Consider the following 9,563-nt stretch of genomic DNA (forward strand, 5'->3'; position numbering starts at 1 on the left):
AATAGTAAAGAAAGTATTGCGTTATACGCAAGGCACGAAAGGCCTCATGTTAACGTACAGAAGAACCAATTCCCTTAAAATAGAAGGGTACTCAGATTCAGATTTTGCGGGAGATGTAGACGATAGAAAGTCCACATCAGGTTATGTATTCACTCTCGCAGGTGGAGCTATATCATGGAAAAGCTCCAAGCAAACCGTCATAGCATTGGCCACGATGTATGCCGAGTTTGTAGCTTGTTGTGAGGCCACGGGGTAGGCAAAATGGCTGAAGAAATTTGTACCCAGGTTGAGAGTGGTAGACAGCATTCAAAGACCAATTAAGATGTACTGCGACAATGAGCCAGCAGTATTTTATGCTCACAACAATAAGTCAAGTGATGCTGCCAAACACATTGACATCAAGTTTTATGTTGTGAAAGAGAAAATTCATGATCATACCATAAGTCTAGAGCATATAAAAACAAAAAAAATGCTCGCGGATCTGCTCACGAAAATCTTACCGGCCAATGTGTTCAGAGAACACTTAGCCGGCATGGGTTTATGAGAAAGCCTAGAATAAGAATCTATTTCAAAATAGAAAGTTGTGTTGTAGCTGTTGAATCTGATAGTACGTAACTGACTATTATGACAAGACATGCTCTCTACACTGATTTGTGATGAAATGGGTGCTAAGTTAAGTATGAGGTGAGTGTTAGAGTGATCTCCTCTCTAATGGGCCCAACGACCCATTAAGCCCTTGACTCGCGCTGATCGGGGGCGCCCACCCTAGCATTGGGTGGTGGGCCCCTGACACCTGCGTCATATAAATAGAAGTGGAGGTTGGGGCACACGGTACGAGGTTCACCGCGTCGCCAGTCACCCACCGACAAACCCTAGACCGATCACGGGTGGCGCACCAGTGACGGGAAGCTCCGCCACCGCCACATCAGCGACACGACATGGCACTGCGCGCCGCTGCCTAGCGCAAAGCTCCGCCACCGCCACGCCATGGCACTGCACGTCGCTGCCCTAGACCTTCACCAACAGAACCTGAGATGGCCAGTGGCTCTGCCGCTTCCACCCCTAGGGGTGAAGGTACCCCATCTCTCTCTCTCTCTCTCTCTCTCTCTCTCAGTTAACATGAACGTTATGAACACAAGGTTAACTAGATATCCCAGCTAGATGTGCGTCCAGAGATCCTAGGCTACTCCCTAACAATAGTACCAGAGCCTATCTAGAAGTAGATCTTAGATCGGGAAGAAGAAAAGAAAGCAAATCGATGAAAAATCGAAAAAGAAAAGAAAAAGGAGAACCCTAACCCTAACCCTAGATCTAAACGTGGGAGAGTCTTACCTCTCACGCCGCACCCCTCACCGTCGCACGTCCAACGACGGCGAATGGCGAAGTCCAGCCGAGCCACCACTCAGCAAAGAAACTCGACCCAAGCCGCCGGAGCACTCGCTCGGGGCTCAGAGCTCAAGGGCACCACCGCCGGACCGCTCGACGGCGGCGCGCTCATCCTCGGGTGGACGCGCGCGCCGTGAGGGGACCCGTGACAGCGTCGGATCTCCTCCACAGCCGCCATGGCCAAACCCTCAGGATCTCGTGGCTCGGAGGGATATGGGGAGGGAGAAAGTAGAGAAAAAAGAGTGGGGGGAGGCGCCGCGGCCATGCGCCGGCAGAGCCATCCCTCAACCGCCGCCGACAGACCTTGCCGAGCGCGGGAGAGACGACCCGCCGCCGCGGCGCAAGCTCGCGCGGGGGAGAAAGGAATAGGGCTAGGGTTTGCAGACGGATCGACCGTCGCCGGTTTTGGTCTGGAGAAATGAACAAAGAGCCGTCCATCAAGATGAGTGGCTCAGATTGACTGGACCGAAATCGGCCCAGGCAGGAGGAGGCGCTGGGCTACTAGGCTCGCGACCCAGCTGGGTGAGCGGCTAGTAGGCCGGGCCACGCGAGCGGGCCGAGCGCGGGAATGGGCTGTGGGCTGTTTTCACTACTGGGCCGGAAAGACAATATGCACAGTAACGTTTCGCAATTTTTTTTCTATTTTCAAAGGCATTTATTTGATGAATTTTGTACAGTTTTGATCTCTATTCAAATTTGAACCAACGGGATAATTTGTCTAAGAGAATAATAGAGTATTAGAATGGCTTTGCTTTTGAAAATAGAATTATTTTAAAGTTTTCGCTGCAAAAGGCTTAAAGTGTTGCTCTTTTAAATTTAATTTGAACCAACAAGATAATTAAATTTGAGAGCATGATAAAGATAATTTTTTCTTAAAGAATTGATTATGATGCTGTTATTTTGTGACAATGTTGTTAATAATTGTATCATGATTTAAAAAGTTCTATGCATTTATTTCTATTTCTGCCCAATGGTGATGTAGATTTAAATTGCATAAACAATTATATGTTTTATTTTTCGACCAATGTTGAAAATAAATCATGCAATTGTTGTTATGATCTCACCTTGAATTGTAACTTTCAGGAGGATTCAACTTAATGGCTTGTCTCAAAGAGATACCTATTCTGAGAGGAGACAAACATACAGAATGGAGGAAAAAGATTGATCTTGCCTTCGTTTGTGGAGAGGTTGACTGGGTGGTCACCACACCATGGCCAATACCTCCAGAGTCGCCAGTGAAGGCTGAAAGTGATACTGATGCTGCATGGCAGGAAAAGCAAAGAGATTATGCTCCTTTAGAGTTGGCATATACTCTCGAAAACAAATAGTGGACCACTGCCAACAAAAAGTGTATGGCCTTGGTAAAGAACACGATTGAGCCTTCCATTTTGGATTGTAGAGTACCTTGACAAGATAAGGAATCAGTTCACTAGTTCCTCAAAGATATATGCTACCCAGTTATTTAAGCAGCTGGCTACAGAAAGGTACACTGGAGGAGGAAATGGCATAAGAGAGCACATCCTGAGGATGTACAACATGGCAGCTAAGTTGAAGCTAATGGATCTTGAGCTTAAGCCTGGCCACATTATTCATCTGGTTTTTGCTTCCCTGCTAAAAGAATTTGATACTTTTGTTGTTAACTGCAACATGCAGCCAGAACAGTGGAACATGGAAAAAATGATAGCCATGTGCGTGCATGAAGAGGATAGAATCAGATCTTCACATGGTGCTTCTTTGCACTATGTGAAGGATAACAAGAAAAAGAACACCAATGCTAACTCTTTCTTCAAGGCACGTGGAAAGGCTCCCATGCAGCAACAGCATCACCAAAAGCCTCTCATAGTAGACAAAGAGAGGTGAGAACATTATCTCCTTTGTAAATGAATCCTTGTATACACAGTATTCAAAATCTACTAGGTGGATTGACTCAGGTGCAACTGTTCATGTTGCAAATTCTTTACAGGGATTCCGTTCAACAAGGACTACGCAAAGAAGTGAAAGATGCGTTGAAGTCGCAAATGGAGTCCAAGCAGATGTTGAAGTTGTTGGCGATATCTCGCTAGAGCTAGTTGATGGTTTCACGCTTCTGCTTAGAGATGTTCTTTATGTTTCTTCATTACACAAAAACTTAATTAGTATTTAACGTTTAGAGAAAGATGGTTATGAATGTAATTTTGGACATGGCAAGTGTGTCATTTGGTTTGATAATGCATGTGGTGGCGTCGCTACCCTGCACAATGAGCTTTATTTATTATCGCTGCGTGAAAAAGTAAATTCTGTGTGTGATGTGAATGTATCCTCATCAGAGAAAGAGACAAAGAAAAGAAAGAGAACTCATGATATATCATCAAAATTATGGCATTGTCGTTTAGGCCATATTTCGAGGGGGAGAATAGAAAGACTAGTTAAGAATGAAATTCTTCCTCAACTAGATTTCTCGGACTTAGAACAATGCGTAGATTGCATTAAAGGAAAGTACGTAAAGTAAATTAAAGAAAGGCGCTAAACGTAGCACAGGAGTTTTAGAGAATCCACACTGATATTTGTGGACCATTTCCTGTGAAAAGCGTGGATGGCTATGACTCATTCATAACATTCACAGACGATTACTCCCGTTATGGCTATATTTATCCAATTAAAGAAAATTGGAAGGGCTGGATAAATTTAAGATATTTAAAGCTGAAGTTGAAAATCAGCATGACAAAAGAATTAAAATAGTAAGATCCGACCGGGGGGGAGTACTATGATCGGCATACCCCATTTGGCCAAGTTCCTGGACCTTTTGCAAGGTTCTTACAGGAGAATGGCATAGTAGCCCAGTATTCGATGCCGAGCGAGCCTTAGCAAAATGGAGTAGCTGAAAGGTGTAACCATACAATGATGGATATGGTGCGGAGCATGATGAGTTATTCCACTTTGCCATTGAGATTGTGGATGGAGGCATTAAAAACCGCCATTCACATTCTTAATAGAGTATGAAGTAAGTCGGTGCCCAAAACACCGTATGAACTATGGATAGGAAGAGTAGCCTCACTAAACCACCTGCGTGTGTGTGGGAGCCCAGCTGAGGCCAAAGTATTTAACCCAAACATGGGGAAGCTAGATCCCAAAATAGTAAGCTGCCACTTCATTGGCTATCCTGAAAGATAAAAATGTTTTCGTTTCTACTGCCCAGATAGATATACAAAAATTATAGAAATGAGACATGCTATTTTATTAGAGGATGAATTGATGAGGGGGAGCATGGTGGCTCAAGAGATTGATCTTGAGGAGAAGCGGGTGTGTGCACCCACTCCGATGATTCAGCAACCATTCTTCTCACTACCTGTTGTTCCTGCACCGACGGTTCCTGAGGTTGCGGTGCAAGCATCGGCTGTGATTCCACCCATGAAAATGATGAGCCTTCAGGAGCCAATTGAACCCATTGTTGCACATGAGGAAGAGTTGCAGCAGCCACCTTAAGATGATGTGTCACAAGCTGAGGCACAGGATAAGCCTGTAAATGAGGGGCCTAGAAGGTCTCAAAGAGTTAGAAGATCAGCTATTCCTGATCATTATAAAGTTTATAATACAGAAGAAGTTCATATGGAAGATGATCCCATTTCATATGAAGAAGCCATGAGAAGCACTCACTCATCAAAGTGGCTATAGGCCATGAAAGATGAGATGAAATCGATGAGTTCCAACAAAGTTTGGGAACTTGAAGAAATTCCTAAAAGTGCCAAAACAGTAGGCTGTAAATGGGTCTACAAGACTAAATGTGACTCCAGAGGGAATATAGAAAGGTTCAAGGCGCGACCTGTGGCAAAGGCTTTACACAAAGAGAAGGAACATGTTACAATGAGACGCTTTCTCCTGTCTCATGTAAAGATTCCTTCAAAATCATAATGGCATTAGTGGCACATTTTGATTTAGAATTACATCAGATGGATGTAAAGACAACATTTCTAAATGGGGATTTAGAAGAAAATGTCTACATGAAACCACCAAGGGTTTTATCATGGAAGGCAAAGAGAATATGGGATGTCGTCTAAAAAAATTCATTTATGGATTAAAGCATGCCTCTAGATAGTGGTGTCTAAAGTTTAATGATACGATTAAGAAATTTGGGTTTAAAGAGAATATAGAGGACAATTGCGTCTATGCAAAGGTCAAAAATGGGAAATACATTTTTCTAATCCTGTATGTGGATGATATCTTGCTTGCGAGCAGTGATGTCGGTATGCTATTGGAGATAAAGAAGTTTTTATCCTCAAACTTTGATATGAAGGACCTCAGTGAAGCATCATATGTTTTGGGCATAGAAATTCACCAAGATAGAAAGAATGGGGTTTTAGGATTATCGCAAAGGGCATATTTAGAAAAGGTTCTAAAGAAGTATAATATGCATGCGAGTAAAGCCACACCTGCTCTCATAGTCAAGGGCGATAGTTTTGGAAATTTTCATTGTCCCAAGAACCAATACGAGCTCGATCAAATGAAAGTGGTTCCATATGCTTCAGTTGTCGGAAGCCTACAGTATGCTCAAGTATGTACTCGCCCTGACTTAGCTTTTGTCACCGAGGTACTTGGAAGATATCAAGATAATCCAGGTATAGAGCATTGGAAGATGGTGAAGAAAGCATTGCGTTACGCGCAAGGCACAAAAGACCTCATGCTTACGTATAGAAGATCTGATTTCCTAGAGATAAAAGGGTATTCAGATACAGACTTTGCGGGAGATAGAGATGATAGAAAATCCAAGTCTGGTTACATGTTCACTCTCGCAGGAGGAGCTATTTCGTGGAGAAACTCCAAATAGAAAGTAACTGCGTCATCTACAATGCATGCAAAGTTTCTAGCATGTCATGAGGCCACGGGGCAAGCGATATGGTTAAATAAATTTGTACTCAGATTGAGAGTGGTTGATTGTATTCATAGACCACTAAAGATGTACTGCGACAATGAGCCAGCAATATTCTATGTTCACAACAATAAATCAAGTAATATACCAAAACGATTGAGATAAAGTTTCATGTTGTGAAAGACAAAATTCAGGATCGCACTATAAGTCTTGAGCATATAAGAACAAAGAATATGCTTGCGGATCTACTTACGAAAGGCTTACCACCCAATGTGTTCAGAGAACACTTAGCCGGCATGGGTTTAAGGGAAAGCCTATGATTACTGGATTATAAAGGGCCCAAAAGAAACAAAATTATTTCAAAATAGAGAGGTGTGTCGTAGCTGTTGATTTTATCGACGATTGAGCTGTGACGATGAGGCATGCTCTATGATGGATGGAACAAATAAAACGAAAAGTATAAAGTTAAAAGTATATGATGAGATCAAAGGGGAGAATGTTAGATTGATCTCCTCTCTAATAGGCCCAACGGCCCATTGAGCCCTTGACTCGCGCCCTGATCGGGGGCGCCCACCCTAGCATTGGGTGGTGGGCCCTGTCACTTGCACCATATAAACAGAGGGGGGGTCGGGGTGCATGGTACGAGGTTCACCGCGTTGCCAATCACCCACCGACAAACCCTAGACCGATCACGGGAGGCGCAGCAATGACAGGAAGCTCCGCCACCGCTATGCCGACGACACGACACGACACTGAACGTCGCTACCTAGCGCAGAGCTCCACCACCGCCATGCCACGGTACTGCGCGTCGCTGCCCTAGCGTAGACCTTCACCAACAGAACCTGAGATGGCCAGCGGCTCTGCCGCTTCCACCCTACGGGTGAAGGTACCCCATCTCTCTCTCGGTTAACACGAACGTTATAAACACACGGTTAACTAGATATCCCGGCTAGATGTGCATTTAGAGATCCTAGGCTAATCCCTAACAGTGAGATCAAGGGGGAGAATGTTAGTTTGATCTCCACCCCGACTCATCCCAACGACCGAGTCGGACCCTATCTCGCGCCAGATCGGGAGAATGTTAGTTTGATCTCCACCCCGACTCGTCCTAACGACCGAGTCGGACCCTATCTCACGCCCTGATCTGGGGCGCACAACCAATCCATGGTTGTGGCCCCCGTCGCGCAGCGCATATAAAAGGAGAGGTGGGGGCCAAGGGCACGCACGCCCAAGTTCGCTGCCGTGCCCTACTCGCCCATCTACAGAAACCCGATCTAGGCACTGTTAGCGGCGGAAAGCTCCGCCGCCTCCTGCTACACCACCCTCGCCACGCCGTCACTACCGCCATTAACGTCGTCATCGTCAAGCCACCGTCACCTTCACCGCCATGGCGAGCTCCAGCACCAAGACCGATGGTTGACCCTCTGATTCTCTCCCTCCCTCTCTCTGTTTTCTCTAATGTAGATCTATGACAATGTTTTAATCTATGAACCCATCACTTGCCATCTTCATCGTAACAGCTCTTACAAAATCACGGGGAGATTCCTTTCTTTTCACTCCTAGGCTGTATAAAACATAACTTTATTAAATAATCATCCATTTTATAGAAACATGCAATCAGTGGCGGAGGACAGAAAATAGGTACCTCTCAGGGAAGTATAGGTGCACATAATCACAAATCACAGTCTTCATAGCATATTCTTCAATTGGTGCCTTGCTGCATTAGATAAGGCATCAGAAATGCATTTGGGAAAATGTTCCGAAACAAGAGAATATAAATATTGCCAAACAAGAAAATGCAGAATTAAATACAACGTACCAAATTTTCACACAGGCCTCCAAGTACTGAACATCTTGTGCCAGGTCAAGTGGTAGATAGAGATCATCATCTTGATCAAGGTTTGAACTTTTTCATTGAAAAGTGTTCTTGATTCATCAAACTTTTTATTCAGGATAAGATTCCCAATTCTGGCTTTGTAAAGTGTGTACACGAGACCCGAATGAGAGTGGAACTCAACTTGGACATCTTTCAAAAACTTCTCAATATAAGTTTCAAGCCCTTCCCAGTTCCTGTTAGCAAGATATGTTTCCACAGTAGTGACCTCAAACTTTAAACTGGAAAATAGAGTGTATCAGCCAAGTCGATTGAGTATATGACCAATATTATAGCCACAAGTTCTTGTGATAATATCAAAAAGGCAAAAAAAATCAGTTCCAATTAAAATTATCGTTCATTAGGGCAGCAGGAACATGCTCAAGTCTGTAAACTAAACTAAATACACAGATTGCATTAAAAACGTTTAGCAAAATCTTATTGGAATCATAAGAATTCATCTATAGAAGTTCACACGGCGGTTTCTCCGCATAACTAACAAGAGACAACTGAACTTTTAATGAACTATTAAAGAATCGCCTGACATGACAAGCAAGTTCACACAATCACACCACGGTTTCATCGCATGACTAACAAGACTACTGAACTTTTACCGAACTATTAAAGATAGGCGTGAATATTGCATCTAAACGACTGACAAAAATGATGGCACTCTCATAAGGCCACGCCTCCAATCCAAACGACCGACAAAAGTTGCCACTGAACATTAAAGGCAACAGATTAAGTTCCTGGCTACTCTAGATATCAACGAATGAAGTCAATTGAACACTGAAATTGAACAAATTAAGCCACTCGTATATACAAACTAGAGTCAACTTACATATCCGGTGAGGCGCCAGCCATGATTGTAACCCCAGGGTCCCTATCATACAAGTCGATCAGGAACCCGGAGACTGAGGACCCGTCGGCCATGTCCCCGGTGACTGGGGTCGAGGAGGATGGCGCCGCGAAATCCTCCTTCGCCAACGCCGCCTCTTTCGACGTCGCGATCTCCTTCGCCAGCGCAGTCGCCGACTTGACAGCTGCCGCCCGCTCCGTATCCTTCCGCTTCGCAATCGCCCTCGCCAACTTCGCCCTCTCGCTCGCTGCAGCAATCGCCTCCCCCGCCAACTCCTTGGCTAGGTTTCATAATATATAGGACTGTGAGGGGATAACAGACGGCCGTGATTCGTAACCCTGATGATCGACGGTTAAGCCGAGACCGTCTAAGCTGTCTCGTGGGCTGGGCTGGGCTGGAGCTGAGAGCTGACTACATTATCAAGCCTTTTCAGCCCAATTTAGGCCACAAAGACCGTCCGAAGATTGCGATGCAGCCCAATCATGTCTCACCGGTCAACGCACGTCGTCATAGTCAGCAGTGTGAAAATGGCAAAAGGCTACAGGGTGGTGTGAAAACACGCTTCGTTTGTTTCTCTCAAAGTCAAAGCGACCATCGTGGCA

The 9,563-nt window shown here is 44.7% G+C and overlaps 1 long non-coding RNA gene across 1 annotated transcript; it reads right to left on the minus strand.

Annotated features, from left to right (window-relative positions):
- Positions 1-7,575: 7,575 nt before the first annotated feature.
- On the minus strand, positions 7,576-9,205 carry LOC111257185. The gene is made up of 4 exons (XR_002677567.1): positions 8,944-9,205; positions 8,049-8,344; positions 7,875-7,946; positions 7,576-7,793 (listed from the first exon to the last, which is right to left on the minus strand). It is a non-coding gene; the product is annotated as an uncharacterized LOC111257185 (long non-coding RNA).
- Between the last annotated feature and the right edge of the window lie 358 nt (positions 9,206-9,563).

This window comes from Setaria italica, chromosome V (genome assembly GCF_000263155.2).
Source record: "Setaria italica strain Yugu1 chromosome V, Setaria_italica_v2.0, whole genome shotgun sequence".
In the NCBI taxonomy this organism is placed as follows: Eukaryota; Viridiplantae; Streptophyta; class Magnoliopsida; order Poales; family Poaceae; genus Setaria; species Setaria italica.